Below are 20761 nucleotides of genomic sequence, written 5' to 3'. Positions count from 1 at the left end.
GACTTCTTTCTCTTCCTCCTTGAGGGCTCATTAATTGGAATTTTGTAGCCCAGAGAAGACAAGTTTCCTTGTCTCTGCAGAATTAACTCTGCTAATTCTGAAGACAGGTCACCTCTCCCTCGAAGTTATGGGGTTCTCACTCATTAATGAGACCCCACTCCTTACCTTGCCTCCCTCCTCAGGGTGTTAACAATTATAGAGGAACTCTATCTGGAGCTCTCTCCCACTTGTTCTACCCAAGTAATCAAGTGCACCATTCTTGCCTCCTCCCTTGGTGACTGTAAAGTGGTGTGGGACCCAGGAGCAGACACCTCTGCAACAGTCCCTTTTACCATATTCTACCAGAATAAGTGCAAGTAAATTTCCTTCATTCCTAGTAGGTCTGCTACCCACTCCAGTGTTCTTGCCTGGAGAATCACAGGGATAGGGGAGCCTGGTGGGCTGCCGTCTATGTGGTCACACAGAGTCAGACACGACTGAAGTGACTTAGCAGCAGCAGTAGGTCTGCAATTTTGTATTTGTTAGAACTCCAGTTTGTTATTGTTGTTCAGTCACTAAGTTGTGTCCAACTCTTTGAGACCCCATGGACTGCAGTTCACCAGACTTCCCTGTCCTTCACCATCTCCTGGAGCTTGCTCAAACTCATGTCCATTGAGTCAGTGATGCCATCCAACCATCTCATCCTCTGTTGTCCCCTTCTCCTCCTGCCTTCAATCTTTCCCAGCATCAGGGTCTTTTCTAATGAGTTGACTCTTCCCATCTTGTGGCCAAAGTATTGCACTTTCAGCTTTAGCATCAGTCCTTCCAATGGATATTCAGTGTTGATTTCTTTAGACGGGAACGGCTACCCACTCCAGTATTCTGGCCTGGAGAATTCCAGTATAGTCCATGGGCTCACAAAGAGTCGGGCACGACTGAGTGACTCTCACTCACTTCACTTCCTTTAGGATTGACTGGTGTGATCTCTTTGCAGTCCAAGGGCACAAGAGTCTTCCAGTTTGTTAACTGCCTGTATATGTAAGAATCAACCTTTGGGCCACCCAGGGCTATATTTGAAAAGACAGATGCCTTTCTTTCTGATACCACTTTGTTGCCTTCATAAGCTCAGCCTTAGGCAGGAATCTGTCTTTAAGATTCACTTTGCATTCTTAGTACTGAAGAAGATGCCTTGATGAATGAATAAATGAGTGAAGAAATAAACGAATGAAAGAACTTGTGACCCCTAGGAGAACCCGAGGCATTATTAGGTGGGGCTGGGTACTGCAGTGAAGGGATGGAGATCTTCCTTGCTTGGTGAAACTCTTTCCTGAGGCTGAGGAAGGCAGGCTAAAGGGATGCAGAGAAGTACGAACAGGAAGTTACTGTCCTGACTCAGTACTCTGTGACCATAATCCAAATCACTTCACCGCACCCTGGACTGGATTTGGATGAGAAAGGGAGGTCAGAAATCACCCACCAAAAATAGAAAGATCCCCCATCAAAGGAGTTCCGGGGGCCAAGACGTCCCAGAGCCTTTTTAGTGCGGTGTACTCGAAGTATGAACTGGGATTAGCGTCAGCCTGCAAACTGACAAGATAAGTACAGAGATGAGAATGTTTAGAGATTTTTGTAGCAATTTGACAGAGTGATTTTATATATGTTGAAGTCTAATAATAAGAAATTTGGGCTTCTATTCTGTCTTTTTTTCTATTTCATTTCTCTAGGAGGATGAGTGTGAATATCTCAAATGCAAAATGTCCTTAATGCACTAAAGCTCTGGCTCTTAACCCAGCATGTTCTCTTCTTTTGCTTGCTTGTAGGATTCTCTCCTTGGGGAAAAGAGATGTCCCACACTGGGTCACTTGGGAAAAGCTCACCAAATTTGCCTCAGTGGGCTCTTCTCTGTTTTTTACCTTTCCCAATCAAGAATCTAATGTTCATACCTGACACTGATATAATATTGTAAGTCAATGATACTTAAAAAAAAAAAAAGAATCTATTGTGTAACTCTCACTTAAGACAGTGAGGTTGGTTTCCATGCCACTGTCTATGTGGTCAGAACAGGGGTCACATTAGACCTGAGGAATCCCACATTCCCCTTGAAAGAGTTTTAGGAGTGATTCCACATTCACTTCCTGCGTATGAGTAACTGAATCTTATTCTTCTGTGCTCCCCATAGCACTTGGCATTTCGTTGGTACTCTATAAGGATATTCTTTAATTTTCTAGGAAGGAAGGTGGTGGTGAGCCTTTTGTGTGTAAACTTTGTGCTTGTCCCTGCTCACATTTTCTGAAGATCGTATGATTTCTCTAAGTGGAATTCCTAAATGGAATGTTTAAGAAAGGTTAAAGAAAGGTCTTTCCTTCAGGTATTAGGAACTTTGGACATTGGCCACTAACTTGTTATGTGACCTTGGGCAAGCCATTTACTATCACGTGAACTTAGTTACTTCATCTGTAAAATGGGGCAGTTGGGAAGATGTTGAATGTTGAATGACCTCTAAGGATTTTACCAGCTCTCTTCCATGCTATTATCCTAGTTTTAAGATTTACGAGATTTATTAATCTTGGAGGTGATTTTACGCCAGAGATGGGAAAGTCTTGTCTTCTGTGTCAACATGGTACTCTTATACATCTTTAAATCCTTCAGTTGGCCAGCTAGATAACACTGTAAGATAGATACCTAGAGGGCAACCAATGTCTTCTTCAGAGTCCTTTGGGACCCTGTCTACATAAGACCTCTGTGCTAGACTGAGCAATAGTCATTCACTGTGGTAGAAGGTCTCCTGGAAGGAGAGAAAGCCAGAGGTAGATACTCCACACTGAAGTCTACTTGCAGCCAAGTCTACTTACAGCCAACCTGTGCATCCATTTCCTTAAACTCAGCTTTATTATCTCATTAGGCTTTTGGGTTTTTGTTTTTTTTTTTTTTATGTGAACCATTTAAAAAATCTTTATTGAACTTGTTACAACATTGCTTCTACTTCCCCTACCAGGGATTAAACCCATACCCCGTGCATTGAAAGGCAAAGTCTTAACCACTGGACCATCAGGGAAGTCCCTCATTAGTTTTTTTTTTTTTTTTCTCCCTTTTTTAATATTTTATTTATGTATTTTTGCCTGCGCTGGGTCTTTGTTGCTTTGCATGGGCTTTCCTCTAGTTGCAGGGAGTGGGGGCTACTCTCTGTTGCAGCACATGGGCTTCCCATTGCAGTGGCTTCTCTTGTTGCGGAGCACAGGCTCTAGGCACTCAAGCTTCAGCAGTTGTAGCTCTTGGGCTCAGTAGTTGTGGCACACGAGCTTAGTTGCTCTGTGGCATGTGGAATCTTCCTGGACCCGGGATCAAACCTGTATCCCTTGCACTGGCAGGTGAATTCTTACCCCCTGAGCCACCAGGGAAGTACCCTCATTAGCTTTTAAATGATGATTCAATTCTTGGTTTCTCTCTTAGGAATGGAAATCAGGAACTGAAAAAGTGGAAACAGTGACAGATTTTATTTTCTTGGGCTCCAAAATCACTGTGGATGGTGACAGCAGCTACGAAATTAAAAGAAACTTGCTCCTTGGAAGGAAAACTCTGACAAACCTAGACAGTGTATTAAAAAGCAGAAACATCACTTTGCCAAAAAAGGTCCATATAGTCAAAGCTGTGGTTTTTCCAGTAGTCATGTACAGATGTGGGAGTTTGACCATAAAGAAGGCTAGGTTCCAAAGAATTGATGTTTTTAAACTGACGTGTTGGAGAAGACCCTTGAGAGTCCCTTGGACAGCAAGAAGATCAAACCAGTCAATCTTAAAGGAAATCAACCCTGAACATTCAATAGCAGGACTGATGCTGAAGCTCTAATACTTTGGCCACCTGATGCAAAGAGCCAACTCATTGGAAAACACCCGGAGGCTGGGGAAAATTGAGGGCAAGAGAAGAAGAGGTGACAGAGGATGAGATGATCGGATGGCATCGCTGACTCAATGGACATGAGTTTGAGCAAAGTCTGGAAGATAGTGAAGGACAGGGAAGCCTGGTGTGCTGCAGTCCATGGGGTCTCAAAGAGTCCGACACAACTTAGTGACTGAACAACAATGACCAGACAAACATGATAGTGGTATCTCTGAACTAGTGGTGTGCTAGTAGATATTCAGCAGCCAGTTTCAGCATGACAGGAGCCATGACTGGTAGTGTTTGCTGATTTGCATGGAATACATACTCCTACCATGGCCGACTTCAAACTGCCAATGTGGACTTAGAAAGAGATGAATAGTTGCACATTGTTATATAGTTATTTTTATCATAGGTATAATAGATGTAAATAACCTTACCGGTATAGATAATAGTGAAGCCTAGTAAAATAACTAGGAAATGATAAATTTTGAGTACTTATCTTTGTCTTTGTTTTTTTGGCTGTGCAATGTGACTTATGGAATTTTACTTCCCTGACCAGGGATCAAACCCTGGGCCCCAGCAGTGAGAGCACTGAGTCCTAATCACCAGACTACCAGTGAATTCCCCTTTTTCCCTTTGCTTTTACTATAATTTATTTATAAATTAATTATAAACAATTTGTTTTTGTTATATATAATATATAAGTAAGTAAGTGTTAGTCGCCCAGTTGTGCCCAATTCTTTGCGACCCCATGGACTGCAGCCCACCAGGCTCCTCTGTCCATAAGATTTTCCAGGCAAGGATACTGGAGTGGGTTGCCATTTCCTTCTCCAGGGGATCTTCCCAACCCAGGGATCGAACCCAGGTCTCCTGCACTGCAGGCAGATTCTTTACTGACTGAGCTACAAAGGAAGCCCTATAATATATAATTTATTTATAAATATATATTATTATATAAATAATTTTATAAATAAATTAATCAGTCGTGTCTGACTCCTTGCCACTCCATGGACTGTACAGTCCATGGAATTCTCCAAGCCAGAATACTGATGTTGGTAGCCTTTCCCTTCTCCAGGGGATCTTCCCAGTCCAGGGATCAAGCCCAGGTCTCCCACCTTACAGGTGGATTCTTTACCAGCTGAGCCACAAGGAAAGCCCATTTATTTATAAGCTTAACTGTAAGTTTATATACTTTAACTTTAATAACAACTGTGTTTAACAAGCAGTTTGCAAAATTCTGGTCTGTGTTGTTGTTTAATCACTAAGTCGTGTCTGACTCTTTATGATCCCATGGACTGTAGCCCTCCAGGTTCCTCTGTCCATGGTATTTCCCAGGCAAGAATACTGGAGTGGGTTTCCATTTCCTTCTCCAGGGGCTCTTCCCCAACCAGGGATTGAAACTGCATCTTCTGCATTGACTGGTGAGTTCATTACCATTGAGTCTCCAGGGAAGCCCATATCTGACTATACTGTAGAACATCAAGCGGTAAGTGGGATGCAATTAGTAAATGCACTGTATTCCACTGGAATGGTATTCATAGAGCTAGAGAGGAGTAGGACAGGATAATCCTGAAGGCCCCTTCCACCTCACGTTCCAGGATGTTGAGATTCCAGGAGTCTCAGGGGAGCACTGGGGGCAGTAATCAATGAGGAATAAACCAGAGTCACCCTTGCTGTGCCCAGCTTTCAGGAAATCTAGAGACTATTTATAGAGCCACAGAGTGTCTAAGCTATAGGGCCCCATTTTTACAAGGATATAACTGAGGCCCAGAGAAAGAGAGAGAATTTACTCAGGGTTACAGAGTGAATTGGAGCAAAGAGACCTTGAGGGTACCATCCTGGATTGCCCAGGATTGAGGTGTTTGCAATGGTGTGGGACTTTCAATGCTTAAACCAGAACAATCGTGGGTAAACCAGGATGGTTGTTCACCCTTTGGTGACTATAGTATGTATCCTAAATTAATGCTTTCTCTTAATGTGCTTTCTCACTAAACTCCCCAAATCCCTAGTTCCCCCTCATTTCTTTTCCGGGCTCCTTTGCCAGGACTCTGAGATTAGAGGGGCTGTTTAGACTGTGGAGCAAGTTGTGGGGTGTATGTGTGGGAGTTGAGTGAGAGGGTGGAGGTGGTTGGAGAATACCAGAAGAGAAAGAGATAGGATTTCTGACTTTTAACACTCTTCTGCTAATTAGATAAGGGGCGGAGGTGGGGGTGTGGAGAGAATGAGCCTCCATGCATATTCTTCTGAGCAGTGACACTGAGCAGACCTCAGGAATTTTTAATCTCTGATCTCCACCCCTTCTCTCTGGAAGCTTGTCTCTTCCCACCCCCTGGTGACTCCCAGTCCAAATGCCACAGCTGCTTGACCCTCCCTTTTAGCTCCTGATCCCCCAGTTTAGCCTCAATGACTTGCAAAGTTCCTCAACAATATGCCCAGGGAAGGAAGAGGAGAATATTTCAGTTTTCCCTTTGAGATCTCGGGTTCCAGGTGTGGGGAAGAAAACAGGCCTTCCTGTGTGGAAAATGGGAGCAGTTGCTGGAACACATGGGCCTGTGAGGGCTGGGACATGTGAGAGAGGATAAATCTGCAAGCCGTTACTGGATGTTTCTAGCCTGAAGATGTATTTCTTTCATCACTTGGGAAGCTCCTTAGGACTTAGCATTGTCAATCCCAACCATATAGGAATCTCTTCAAGGATAGTAGCACATTCTCCTGTCAAACTGAGGTGCCCAGATGGCAGAAGCTGCATCACCTCAGTTCAGTTCAGTCGCTCAGTTGTGTCTGACTCTCTGTGACCCCATGGACTGCAGCATACGAGGCTTCCCAGGCACCAACTCCCAGAGCTTACTCAAACTCACTGAGTCAGTAATGCCATCCAACCATCTCATCCTTTGCCGTCCCCTTCTCCTCTCTCCTTCAATCTTTTCTAGAATATGGGTCTTTTCCAATGAGTCAGTTCTTCGCATCAGGTGGCCAAAGTATTGGAGTTTCAACTTCAGCATCAGTCCTTCCAATGAATATTCAGGACTGATTTCCTTTAGGATGGACTGGTTGGAACTCCTTGCAGGCCAAGGGACTCTCAAGAGTCTTCTCCAACACCACAGTTTAAAATAATCAGTTCTTCGGCACTCAGCTTTCTGTGTAGTCCAACTCTCACATCCATATATGACTACTGGAAAACCATAGCTTTGACTAGACAGACATTTGTTGGTAAAGTAACGTCTCTGCTTTTTAATATGCTGTCTAGTTTGGTCATAGCTTTTCTTCCAAGGAGCAAGTATCTTTTAATTTCATGGCTGCAGTCACCATCTGCAGGGATTAGCCTGAAAAGATTTGAAATTGGAGGGGCTCATCCTAGGAGAGATTTCAGTTTATTATATCTTGTATTATCTCACTGTTCAAAATGCCCATCTCTGGACATTGGATAAAACACAGAAATTCCCAGTTAATGTTTCTTGATTGATTGTTGGGGAAGAAAGTATGGAGATGATTGGGGGATTTTATTAGTTTTCTGAGAATATACATCCATCTGTTTATTCTAAAGATAACTGCCTACTTAGTTCTGGCTAATATTCCACAGTTATGGTCTAAGATGAATTATCATTACTTGTTTTTTATCCTGGGGGAGCTCTTAGTGTGGTCTGAGAGAGAGGGGTTTAAACAATTCATACTAATACAGTGAGATAAAGTACTCTGGAAAGGTTTGCAGGGAGTAGGGATAATCAGTTAACGCCATAGACAAGGACTTCTGATAGAGACCTGCCATCTGGTGGCAATGAATGGTATAACATGGCTTTGCTGCTCTGATGAGGGATCAATTCAGTTCAGTTCAGTTCAGCTGCTCAGTCGTGTCCGATTCTTTGCGATCCCATGAATTGCAGCACGCCAGGCCTCCCTGTCCATCACCAACTCCCGGAGTTCACTCAAACTCACGTTCATCGAATCGGTGATATAGGACCTCAATTTCAACCTTTACTGAGCACCTGCTTAATGGGTAGCCAGCCCAATGGTTGGCAGTGTGAGGCATATACATATGCATATTGTTTCTAAGATGACATTGGTCTTTAAAAAATTTGCAGTGTGCTTGTTGATATAAAGTATAATTGAAAATGTTGTCACTCAAATAGCATTTTTATACATGTATAACACTTGATATACACACATGAACAAATGTACTTTAAATAATATATGTGATTAATACTTGTTACCAAAAAGATAAACAAAATGGAAATATGTAATGTAAAAAATGAGAGTCTCCCTGTCCCACTTCCTGTGAGTAACCATTATCAACAGTTTAGTATGGATTCTTTTCTCTGCGTATACAATGTTTATAAATACATACAAATTTAAAAATAGAATTGTGCTATAATTCCTCAATTTGGTTTTTAAGCCTTTTTAATGTTTATTTATTTGGCTGCACCAGATCTTAGTTGCAGCATGTGAGATCTTCATCTTCATTGTGTCAGGCGGGATCTTTGCTTGCGGCATGTGCAATCTAGTTCCCTGACCAGGGATTGAATCCAGGCCCCCTGCCTTGGGAGTGCAGAGTCTTAACCACTGGACCATCAGAGAAGTCCTGGTTTTTAAACTTTTACGTCATGGACCTTTTTCTGTGATACTACATATCAATCTAACTTGTTTTCCCTTAATTTTTATATTAAATCAAAAATTAAGCATGTTATAATGAGTAAATACTCTATAAGGTTTGTTAAGAAAAGCAGTGAAAGTGAAGTCGCTCAGTCGTGTCTGACTCTTTGCGACCCCATGAACTGTAGCCTATCAGGCTCTTGTGTCCATGGGAGTCTCCAGGCAAGAATACAGGAGTAGGTTGCCATTTCCTTCTCCAGTGGATCTTCCCGACCCAGGGATCGAATGCGGGTCTCCCGCATTGCAGGCAGTTGCTTTACCCTCTGAGCCACCATACCCCCATTGTCCTCTCAAAGAGCTACAACTTTCAATTCTTTTATCTGGTGCTATTAGCATTATCTCCATATTTCTAAAACAAACCTATTTGTGTCCTATTTATTGATTATTTTTCGGTTTTAAGTATTATTTGTTGTCTTCCCACCATGGATGATGAGAATTGGCCTCTGTTAACTTTTTGCACTTATCAAATCCAAATGCATCTTTCTCATCTTTTCTTACCCCATGGACTACTGTAGTCTACCAGGCGCCTCTGTCCATGGAATTCTCCAAGCAAGAATATTGGAGTGGGTTGCCATTTCCTTCTCCAGGAGATCTTCCTGACCCAGGAATTGAACCTGGGTCTCCTACATTGCAAGCAGTTTCTTTACTGACTGAGTCATCAGGGAAGCCCTCATCTTTTCTAGTTTAGTTAAATTGACTTAGGTCAGTATTGAGTTATTTACATTGTGATCATGTATACTATTTAGAGGAGAGTCATGTAACGAATCAGGCTTGCTGTTCTTTCTCTATATGTCTTTTTATTTTCCCTGGAATTAACAATACCATTTTTTGTTGTTGTTTGCTTAGTTTTCTATGTAGTTGTCAGCACTTTAGGCCCAAATTCTGCCCTTAGCTAAAAGACCTCTTGTTTAGCTCCTGGACTTGCTCTAATCTGGCTTAGTTACTTCTCTATATATTGCATAGCTATCACCTTAGTGTCTTCTTTCACCATCAGGATGAAGGTTCAGTATATTTCTTCACTTTGTTGCACATCTTGTTTCTTAAATTTTGTGTCTTTCTACTTTTGTTTACTCCCTCATTTTGGTGGATAACATTTTGGTAGCTTCCTGAGAAAGGGTCATAGGAAGCAAATTTTTTGAGAACCCACATACCTGAAAAATCTACTCTCACTTGATTGATATTTAAAATCTTTAAACTACTATTTTGGTAGAGTTTAGAATTATAGATTGGAAATATTTTCCTATAGAATGTTGAGGTAATTGTTCTAACGTCTTCTAGTTTTCAGTGTTGCTGTTGAGAAATCTTGTCTTGGATGCTAGTCTTTTGTAGCTTACCTGTTCTTCTCCCCTCCCCTACCCCTTTAGAAGCTTTTAGAAACGCTTTGTTTAGCCCCAGCACAGTGAAATTTCCCAATGATGTGGCTTTGGTTTAGAACTTTTTAGTTTCTCGTGTTTAGTACCCCTGGACTCTTCCAGTCTATAAAAATATCTCTGTGGCCTGATAAACTTTCTGCATCTGGGGTGGACTGAGTAAGATCGATTCCTGCAGTTGCTTAGCAGAGACCATCTTCCAGCAGGTGACCTCAGGTCCTCCTGCCCAACTCGGGAAGTAGAACCAAGGACAAATCAAGGCAAATAACGAAAGGACCATTCTTAAATACTTGAAAGTATTGAAAAATGGAGTAGATAAAATATTTTGGTATTAACATTATAGTGAACAATGCTTATATCTAAATGTTTACAAACTTCTCTTAACTTTTTCTTTCACCCTCACCCTCCCATTGAAACTGCTTTGGATTACCAGTGATCTCCATATTGTCAAATCCAGATTGATGTAGATGATGTAGATGATTCAGTCTCCAACTTGTAACTTCTTTTTCTTGCAGCTTCCAGGACTTCAGAGATGATTGGTTTTCCTTTTACCTCTGGGTGCTCTGTTTCCATCTGCTTGTTACTCATCATTTCTCTGACCTACTAATGTTGGAAAGTCTTGAGGCTCCTTCCTCAGACATTCTCTATTTTTTATCTGTATTTACTCCCACATGGTGACCATCCCAAAATTATATCTTTTTTTTTTTTCTTAAATTATCCCCTTTTGCCTTCAAGAGTTAGCCCTATTCTTAGGGCAGACCTCCTGAGAGGGAGATTGATGCATGTCCTGCCAGACTCCAGAGTTAAATCTTTATACCTCACCTAAGTTATATGTTTATAGCAGACCTCATCTAAGCTCTAAACTTTTTTTTTTAGCTCCAAACTTACAAAAAAATTTTGTTTATTTATTTTTGTCTGTGTCAGGTCTTTGTTGCAGCACTGCCATGTGAGGGCTTCTCTCTAGTTGGGGCTCTCTCTGTGGGCTCCAGAGAGCATACAGTTTGTGGCATGTGGGCTCTCTAGCTGAGATATGTGGGCTCAGTAGTTGTGGTGCGTGGGTTAGTTGCCTCGAGTCATGTGGGATGTTAGTTCCCTGACCAGGGATTGAAACCCCACATTGGAAAGCAGATTCTTAACCACTGGACCACCAGGGAAGTCCCTTTAAACTTGTATATCCAACTGCCTACTGGACATCCCCCTGGCTATCGAGCAGGCATTTCAAATGTGACATGTCCAAAACAGAGCTTCCTGTTCTCTTCCTCCTCACTCTCAATCTGATCCTCTAACAAGTCTTCCCATCTCGGTAAATGGCAACTTTATCCTTCAGTAGTTAAGGGCAATTCTAGACTCTTTTTCCTCACACCCAACATCTACCCGGATAGCAAATCTCAGCACTAACAGGCTAGATATTTTACATGCTAATCTTTATTGTCTGTTTCCTCTAACAGAATGTAAACATCATGAAAACAGAATTTTGTCTATTTTAGTCATGGTTGTATCCTCAGGGCCTACAATAGTGCTGGGAACATAGTTGACATTCAGTAGATATTTGTTCAATGAATTTTAAAAGATACACATTCTTAGGAATGTTTAAAAGTCAAGTTTAGTAAGGCATAACTTACACACAGTAAACTTTATCCTGTTTAAGTATTGCTATATAAAAAGTTCTGACAAATATACACGGTTATGTAGTAACCATCACAATCAACACACAGAACATTTCCATTACTCCAAATTCTTCTGTGCTCTTTATAATCAACCCCTCCCCCATCATAGTCCCTGGCAACCACTGATCTTATTTCTGTGTGCATTTACATATACACATATGTAATATTTTTTAAAGACTTAATTTTCTTAGGGCAGTTTTAGATTTACAAAAAAATTGAGAGAAAAGTACAGAGATTTCCCATATATCCCCTGTCCCTGTACACATGTAACTTCTGTTATCAGTATTGCTTACCACAATGATACATTTCTACTTACACTGACCCTTTGTAATCACTCAAAGTCCATAGTTTACATTAGGGTTCACTCTTGATGTTGTTCATTCTATGGGTTCAAACAAATATATAAGGACATGCATCCATCATTATGGTAGCAAACAGTATTATTATTGTCCTAAAAATAACCCACAAGAGACTGACCCAGACTTGCCGGTGAGTGTCCAGGAGTCTCCAGTGGAGGCAAGGGTTAGTGGTGGCCTGCTGCAGGATTAGGGGCACTGAGTGTAGCAGTGCATGCCTGGGATCTTTTGAAGGAGGCCGCCATTATCTTCATTATCTCCACCATAGTTTGGCCCCAGATAAATAGCAGGGAGGGAACACAGCTCCACCCATCAAAAGATCTTTGGATTAAAGATTTACTGAGCACAGTCCTGCCCATCAGAACAAGACCCAGTTTTCCCCTCAGTCTCTCCCATCAGGAAGCTTCCATAAGCCTCTTATCCTTCTCCATCAGAGGGCAGACAGACTGAAAACCACAATCACAGAAAACTAACCAATCTGATCACATGGACCACAGCCTTGTCTAATTCAATGAGACTATGAGCCATGCCATGTAGGGCCACCCAAGACGGACAGGTCATGGTGGAGAGTTCTGACAAAATGTGGTCCACTGGAGAAGGGAGTGGCAAACCATTTCAGTATTCTTGCCTTGAGAACCCCATGAACAGTATGAAGAGGCAAAAAGATAGGAGACTGAAAGATGAACTCCCCAGGTCAGTAGGTGCCCAATATGCTACTGGAGATCAATTCAGTTCAATTGCTCAGTTGTGTCTGACTCTTTGTGACCCCATGGACTGCAGCACGCCAGGCCTCCCTGTCCATCACCAACTCCTAGAGTTTACTCAGACTCATGTCCATTGAGTTGGTGATGCCATCCAACAATCTCATTCTCTGTCATCCCCTTCTCCTCCTGCCTTCCATCTTTCCCAACATCAGGGTCTTTTCAAATGAGTCAGCTCTTAGCATCAGGTGGCCAAACTGTTGGAGTTTCAGCTTCAACATCAGTCTTTACAATGAACATTCAGGACTCATTTCCTTTAGGATGTACTAGTTGGATCTCCTTGTAGTCCAAGGGACTCTCAAGAGTCTTCTCTTTGAACATCACAGTTCAAAAGCATCAATTCTTCAGCGCTCAGCTTTCTTTATAGTCCAACTCTCATGTCCATACATGACTACTGGAAAAACTATAGCCTTGACTAGACAGACCTTTGTTGGCAAAGTAATGTCTCTGCTTTTTAATATGCTGTTTAGGTTGATCATAACTTGTCTTCAAAGAAGTAAGCGTCTTTTAATTTCATGGCTGCAGTCACCATCTGCAGTGATTTTGGAGCCCCCCAAAATAAAGTCTGCCACTGTTTCCACTGTTTCTCCATCTATTTGCCAGGAAGTGATGGGATGGGATGCCGTGATCTTTGTTTTCTGAATGTTGAGCTTTAAGCCAATTTTTTCCACTCTCCTCTTTCACTTTCATCAAGAGGCTCTTTAGTTCTTTGCTTTCTTCCATAAGGGTGGTGTCATCTGCATATCTGAGGTTATTGATATTTCTCCCAGAAATCTTGATTCTGCTTGTGCTTCATCCATCTCCACTGGAGATCAGTGGAGAAATAACTCCAGAAGGAATGAAGAGATGGAGCCAAAGCAAAAACAATACCCAATTGTGGATGTGACTGGGGATAGAAGCAAAGTTTGATGCTGTAAAGAGCAATAGTGCATAGGAACCTGGAATGTTAGGTCCATGAATCAAGGCAAATTGGAAGTGGTCAAACAGGAGATGGCAAGAGTGAACATTGACATTCTAGGAATCAGCGAACTAAGATGGACTGGAATGGGTGAATTTAACTCAGATGACGATTATATCTACTACTGTGGGCAGGAATCCCTTAGAAGAAATGGAGTAGTCATCATAGTCAAATAAAGAGTCTGAAATGCAGTACTTGGATGCAATCTCAAAAATGACAGAATGATCTCTGTTCATTTCCAAGGCAAACCATCCAATATCATGGTAATCGAAGTCTATGCCCTGATCAGTATGCTGAAGACGCTGATGTTGAAAGGTTCTATGAAGACCTACAAGACCTTCTAGAACTTACACCCAAAAAAGATGTCCTTTTCATTATAGGGGACTGGAATGCAAAAGTAGGAAGTCAAGAGATACCTGGAGTAACAGGCAAATCTGGCCTTGGAGTACAGAATGAAGCAGGGCAAAGGCTAATAGAGTTTTGCCAAGAGAATACACTGGTCATAGCAAACACCCTCTTCCAACAACACAAGAGAAGACTCTACACATGGACATCACCAGATGGTCAACACCGAAATCAGACTGATTATATTCTTTGCAGCCAAAGATGGAGAAGCTCTATACATTCAGCAAAAACAAGACTGGGAGCTGACTGTGGCTCAGATCATGAACTCCTTATTGTCAAATTCAGACTTAAATTGAAGAAAGTAGGGAAAACCACTGGAGAAGGCAATGGCACCCCACTCCAGCACTCTTGCCTGGAAAATCCCATGGATGGAGGAGCCTGGTGGGCTGCAGACCATGGGGTCGCTAAGAGTCGGACACGACTGAGCGACTTCACTTTCACTTTTTCACTTTCATGCATTGGAAATGCATGAAATTCCTTTCATGAGAAGGAAATGGCAACCCACTCCAGTGTTCTTGCCTGGAGAATCCCAGGGGCAGGAGAGCCTGGTGGGCTGATGTCTATGGGGTCACACAGAGTCGGACACAACTGAAGTGACTTAGCAGTAGCCGCAGGGAAAACCACTGGCCCATTCAGGTATGACCTAAATCAAATCCCTTATGATTATACAGTGGAAGTGAGAAATAGATTCAAGGGATTAGATCTGATAGACAGAGTGCTTGATGAACTATGGATGGAGGTTCATGACATTGTATAGGAGACAGGGATCAAGACCATCACCAAGAAAAAAAAATGCAAAAAGGCAAAATGGCTGTTTGAGGAGGCCTTACAAACAGCTGTGAAAAGAAGAGAAGCAAAAAGCAAAGGAAAGATATACCCATTTGAATGCAGAGTTCCAAAGAATAACAAGGAGAGATAAGAAAGCCTTCCTCAGTGATCATTGCAAAGAAATAGAGGAAAACAATAGAATGGGAAAGATGAGAGGTCTCTTCAAGAAAATTAGAGATACCAAGGGAACATTTCATGCAAAGATGGGCTCAATAAAGGACGGAAATGGTATGGACCTAAGAGAAGCAGAAGATATTAAGAAGATGTGGCAAGAATACACAGATGAACTATAGAAAAAGATCTTCGTGACCCAGATAATCACGATGGTATGATCACTCACCTAGAGCCAGACATCCTAGAATGCGAGGTCAAGTGGGCCTTAGGAAGTATCACTACAAACAAAGCTAGTGGAGGTGATGGAATTCCAGTTGAGCTATTTCAAATCCTAAAAGATGATGCTGTGAAAGTGCTGTGGCCACAGGACTGGAAAAGGCCAGTTTTCATTCCAATACCAAAGAAAGGCAATGCCAAAGAATTCTCAAACTACCACACAATTGCACTCATCTCACACTCTAGTAAAGTAATGCTCAAAATTCTCCAAGCCAGGCTTCAACAGTATGTGAAGCGTGAACTTCCAGATGTTCAAGCTGGTTTTAGAAAAGGCAGAGGAACCAGAGATCAAATTGCCAAAATCTGTTGGATTATTGAAAAAGCAAGAGAGTTCCAGAAAGACATTTACTTCTGCTTTATTGACTATGCCAAAACCTTTGACTGTGTGGATCACCACAAACTGTGGAAAATTCTTCAAGAAATGGGAATACCAGACCACCTGACCTGCCTCTTGAGAAATCTGTATGCTTGTCAGGAAGCAACAGTTAGAACTGGACATGGAACAACAGGCTGGTTCCAAATAGGGAAAGGGGTACGTCAAGACTGTATATTGTCACCCTGCTTATTTAACTTCTATGCAGAGTACATCATGAGAAATGCTGGGATGGATGAAGTACAAGCTGGAATCAAGATTGCTGGGAGAAATATCACTAACCTCAGATATGCAGATGATACCACCCTTATGGCAGAAAGTGAAGAACTAAAGAGCCTCTTGATGAAAGTGAAAGAGGAGAGTGAAAAAGTTGGCTTAAAGTTCAACATTCAGAAAACTAAGATCATGGCATATGGTCCCATCACTTCATGGCAAATGGGGAAACAATGGAAAGAGTGGCAGACTTTATTTTGGGGGGCTCCAAAATCACTGCAGATGGTGACTGCAGCCATGAAATTAAAAGACCCTTACTCCTTGGAAGAAAAGTTAGTTTGACCAACCTAGACAGCATATTAAAAAGCCGAGACATTAGTTTGCCAACATAGTCAAAGCTATGGTTTTTCCAGTAGTTATGCATGAATGTGAGAGTTGGACTGTAAAGAAAGCTGACCACCGAAGAACTGATGCTTTTGAACTGTGGTGCTGGAGAAGACTCTTGAGAGTCCCTTGGACTGCAAGGAGATCCAACCAGTCCATCCTAAAGGAAATGTTCATTGTAAGAACTGATGCTAATGCTGAAGCTCCACTACTTTGGCCACCTGATTCAAAGAGCTGATTCAATGGAAAAGACCCTGATGCTGGGGAAGATTGAAGGTGGGAGGAGAAGGGGATGACAGAGGATGAAATGATTGGATGGCATCACCAATGCCATGATGGACATGAGTTTGAGTAGGCTCTGGGAGTTGGTGATAGACAGGGAGGCCTGGCATGCTGCAGTCCATGGGGTCGCAAAGAGTCGGACACAAATGAATGACTGAACTGAACTGAACTGAATAGTCACTTAGGTACATTAAAACCCCAAAAGGGATTCAGGATGAAGATTAGGATGAGGCATTCTGTGCTCTGGGAAAAGTGACGTAACAGGCTTTAGATGGTTAGATATTTTCAGGATACATTTTTTATGAACCTGGATTCTTGGTTCTTCCCATATTTAGAAAAGTACTAAAACTACTAAGATATCTGTTCCTGTTACCTAGCAGCAATCTTCCACCAGACTTGTGTGCTTGCTTAGAGGTGACTTTTGCCTGTCCTGTATATACTAACTGCATCCCTTATTCTTTGAAACAGTCCTCGGAACTCTCTGAGAAACTCTCTCCCAGGTTATAATCCTCAATTTGACTCAAATAAAATTTTCCATTTCTTTCTTAGATTGCCTATTAATTTTTTATTGTTGTTGATAGTGCTTACCCTGGTCCCTCATCCTTGATCCCCACCTCAGTGTCAGCATTTCCCACCCTTTGTGACTGGGGAGAGGCTGACGGTGTCAACCTGGGAAGTCAGGGCTTCACTTGATGAGAAAGGTGATGGCAGCAGAGCCCCATGGAAATGTTTCTTTGGTAGGTGGAAATTTGGTTAGCAGCTGGGGAGAGAGTACAAAATTTTGAAGGTCTTGATTTGGGAGTCATCTGTGGGGAGGACATAGCTGAAGCTCTGAGACTGTGTGAGGCATCTCAGAGACGGAAGGAACTGAGACAAAAGAGCAGAAGGCCAAGGACCAGCTCTCAGCGAAGTGACACTAGCAAAGGAAGCAAGAAAATGAATAGGGAGTAAGGTTGGGCTACCAGGGCAGTATGGAATCCCAGGACAATTTAAGTTGAGGGGTGGAATGCCAGCTGAACGATGAATGTCGTAGCTGTGTCACAGGGAGGAGCCATGGTGAGCTGCAGTACTCAGGAAGGCTTGTGGCAGAAATAGGACTTGAAAGATAGATAGACTAAGTGGGTGGAGAAGAAAGTGGGGGAGCCATCACTGGCTGTGAAATCCCACCTTTGCAGGAACTGTCTACCTATACAGAGGCCAGTTCTTACCTTCCATGGGCTGTGAGGGACGCTATTTCACTCGCTGGATATCATTTGGACCAGTCAGGTTTTCTTGGATTTCTAGAGATGAAATTATTCTCTCTTAGTTCCTAAACGACCATCATCCTACTTGCCCTGCAAACTCTGCTTTCCCAGAGAAAAGAAGAGAGAGGGCATGAAGAGGAATGGGCAATATAGTAGGAGGATTCAGTCTTAACAATTCTGTGTGAAACTTGAAAGGGAAGTCAAAGGAAACAGACGAAGGTTTTTCCTGAGGCTGGGGCCAGGAGGGAATGATGCAGCATCGTGAAAATATTTTAAGAAGCAGTGGATAGCCAGAACTAAGAGTCAGAGTGACCAACTCACCCTGCTTCTCCCTCAGCTTGCCCTATGTTACACCAGAAGTCCCACATTTTGGGAAATTTGGGACAGTTGATCATCCCGTCAGGAGACCTCGGCTTTAGCTTTGTATCTGCCATTAACTTCATTCCCCTCTGAGCCTCAGTTTCCTCCTCAAGTGTAAAGTAAGGTACCTGGGCAAAATGATATCAAAGAGCCCCTCCAATCCTGATGGAGGAATCTGAAAATTTGCCCAAGCTGCCTTGTCATCCAGACTTTCTCTTGGAACCTGCCTTGAGTTTAGGCAGAAACATTCTCACCACAGAGGGTGCACCTGAAGGCTCCAGGTACAGCAAATTCCTATACAGACTCCAGATCCTTCTGTTAGTGACATAAGTTAATGTCAGCATACAAAGTACATCCCCAGCTGGTTCAACTTAAGATTTTTCGACTTTACAATGATGTGAAAGCAATATGCATTCAGTGGAAACTGTACTTTGAATTTTGCTCTTTCCCCAGGCTACTGATCATACTTCTTATGATGCTGGGCAGCGGCAGCGAGCCATAGCCCTGAGTCAGTCACATGATCTCAAGGGTAAACAACTTACAACCATTCTATACCCATACATCTGTTCACTTTCAGTATGATCGTCAATACACTACAAGAAATATTCAACACTTTATAAAATAGGCTTTATGTTGGATAATTTTGCTCAACTCTAGGCTCATGTTAAGTGTACTGAGCGCGTTTGGGTAGGCTAGGCTAAGCTATGATGTTCAGTAGGAAGATCCATATTATAATTGTTAGTTGTCACCTACAAAATAAACTGAAGGTGATTATTCCAGTTGTCAGATTTTCTCAAGGAATGTAAACTATATATAAACCCAAAATAAGAAACTTAGTAAGAAAAAGAAATTTCTTAACGCTCCCAACTGGTACTATATTATTGAAATTGTACCCTATACAATCATGCTGGAATGAAATGTGGTTATCATTTCTATTTAGAATTTAACTTGGCTACTAAAAGAATGTTTCTGTCTTTTGATTTCTATGAATATAAAACAGAAAATGTTTCTCTGTGTTGTAAATCTTCTCAGTACGTACTGTTCTGAAAGTAGCGTTTTATGTTAGCTTTACAAGGTCATCATCTTTTGGCAAGAATTTTGAAACCAATAAATTTGAAAATAGTTACCTTGGACTTTTCCAGAGTCAGTGGCGGCACAACATAAGAGCCTAGACCTTGAAACCAGAATGCCTGGGTTTGTATCACAGGTTTGTATCAAGCACAATTTGGTGTTTCTACGCCTCTATCTTCAGCTGTAAAATGGGAATGATGTTAATAGTACCTACCTCATAGAGCTGTCACGAGGATTAAATGAGTTGATATATCTACAAGTGCTCAGACCTCTTCTTGGCACAAGGTAAGCACTAAGTAAGTGTCCCAGTGCAACGCCAGATCCTTCAATTCAGAGATTTTCATCTGTTTTGTTCACTTATATATCCCCAGAACTATGTGTTCTATATGTGCCTAGAAGTATGCTTGGCTTGCAACAAGCATTCAATAATAATTTGTTGAATGAAAGTATGTGTCTTGGTAATAGGTATTCAACTTGTGGCTATTCATGAGGTTTTTTAAAGTCCATAGGATTTATCTATTTTAAACCTTTGATTTTTACAAAGGAAAACTGAGGCCCAGAGAGAATGAATCTTTTCAATGTCACATGAGCTTTGCTGGCAATAAAATTAAACACCAAATACTTGTCATAAGAGAAACACACTAGATAGAACCTCTGTTTTCCCTCTTCATCTTTTTTTTACCAGGTGCTCCTGTCTCAGTAGTTATCAGAACGTCTTACATAGAGACACTCAGCTTTTATCTGAAAGGATGCCATGGTACCTGAAGGCACAAGATCTGTTGCAGCAGGCAGAATCAGTTTATCCCACGAGAACAAAGTGCCTTGCACTGAAAGGATAAGGGTAACTATGTCCATGCTGTGTTCTTGGCTCCTACCTGCTCCTCTTTCCTTCCTCAACAAGCTTGGGACTCACATGTGTAGCTGAAACTCCCACAGCCAAGCCAGAAGCAAGCATGACACTGGTTTTGTACTAATCCTGGTTTCAAATCCCATTTCTGCTACTTACTACCTGTTGTGCTACTTGTGACCTTGTTGTGTAAGTTATTTCACTTCTGTAGTCTGTGCATCTCTAAAATGGGTATGTCAACATACAGTGGAGGTAAATGTTAGCAAGAATACAGGGCCTACTGATTTGTTCAACATGATGGATGCAAACAAGACCCACAGCAAGGCTTGTTGTAGTTGCACGTTGGGTCCTCTGGGAGGAAACTCTCTGATGAAGGGCAGGACACTTAGGAGAGTGCTCTTGGGATCATTGTCTGTGGAAGGAAGGGGAAGGAGAGGGCAGAGGAAGCAGTTGGGCTGTGGTTCAGGCCCAGTGAAGACCTTAGCTGACCTCTCACAGGGAGCTCTACAGCTGGGATGGGTCTGCAGAATTGTCGCCAGTTGAGGTGAGAAAGCTGGACCGTCACCCTTCCCCTGACTGTGTTGTCAGTTATTTGATACAGTCTGGTCCTGGACATTTTCTTCAGCCAAGGGATTCTCCAAAGAGGGCTGAAAGCTGAGGATCATGGCAGCATTCCCAGAAATTTGGGCAATAACTGTATTCTGAAGGGGTATCTGGTTAGTGCTACCCAGCTTCCATCACTTCCAA

General features: G+C 42.2%; 1 non-coding gene across 1 annotated transcript; it reads right to left on the bottom strand.

The window, feature by feature from the left end:
• Positions 1–10588: 10588 nt before the first annotated feature.
• Positions 10589–10723, bottom strand: LOC139184294 (small Cajal body-specific RNA 11). The gene has a single exon (XR_011567883.1). It is a non-coding gene; the product is annotated as a small Cajal body-specific RNA 11 (non-coding RNA).
• Between the last annotated feature and the right edge of the window lie 10038 nt (positions 10724–20761).

This window comes from Bos indicus, chromosome 7 (genome assembly GCF_029378745.1).
Source record: "Bos indicus isolate NIAB-ARS_2022 breed Sahiwal x Tharparkar chromosome 7, NIAB-ARS_B.indTharparkar_mat_pri_1.0, whole genome shotgun sequence".
NCBI lineage: Eukaryota > Metazoa > Chordata > Mammalia > Artiodactyla > Bovidae > Bos > Bos indicus.
This window is presented reverse-complemented; position numbering and strand designations above follow the sequence as displayed.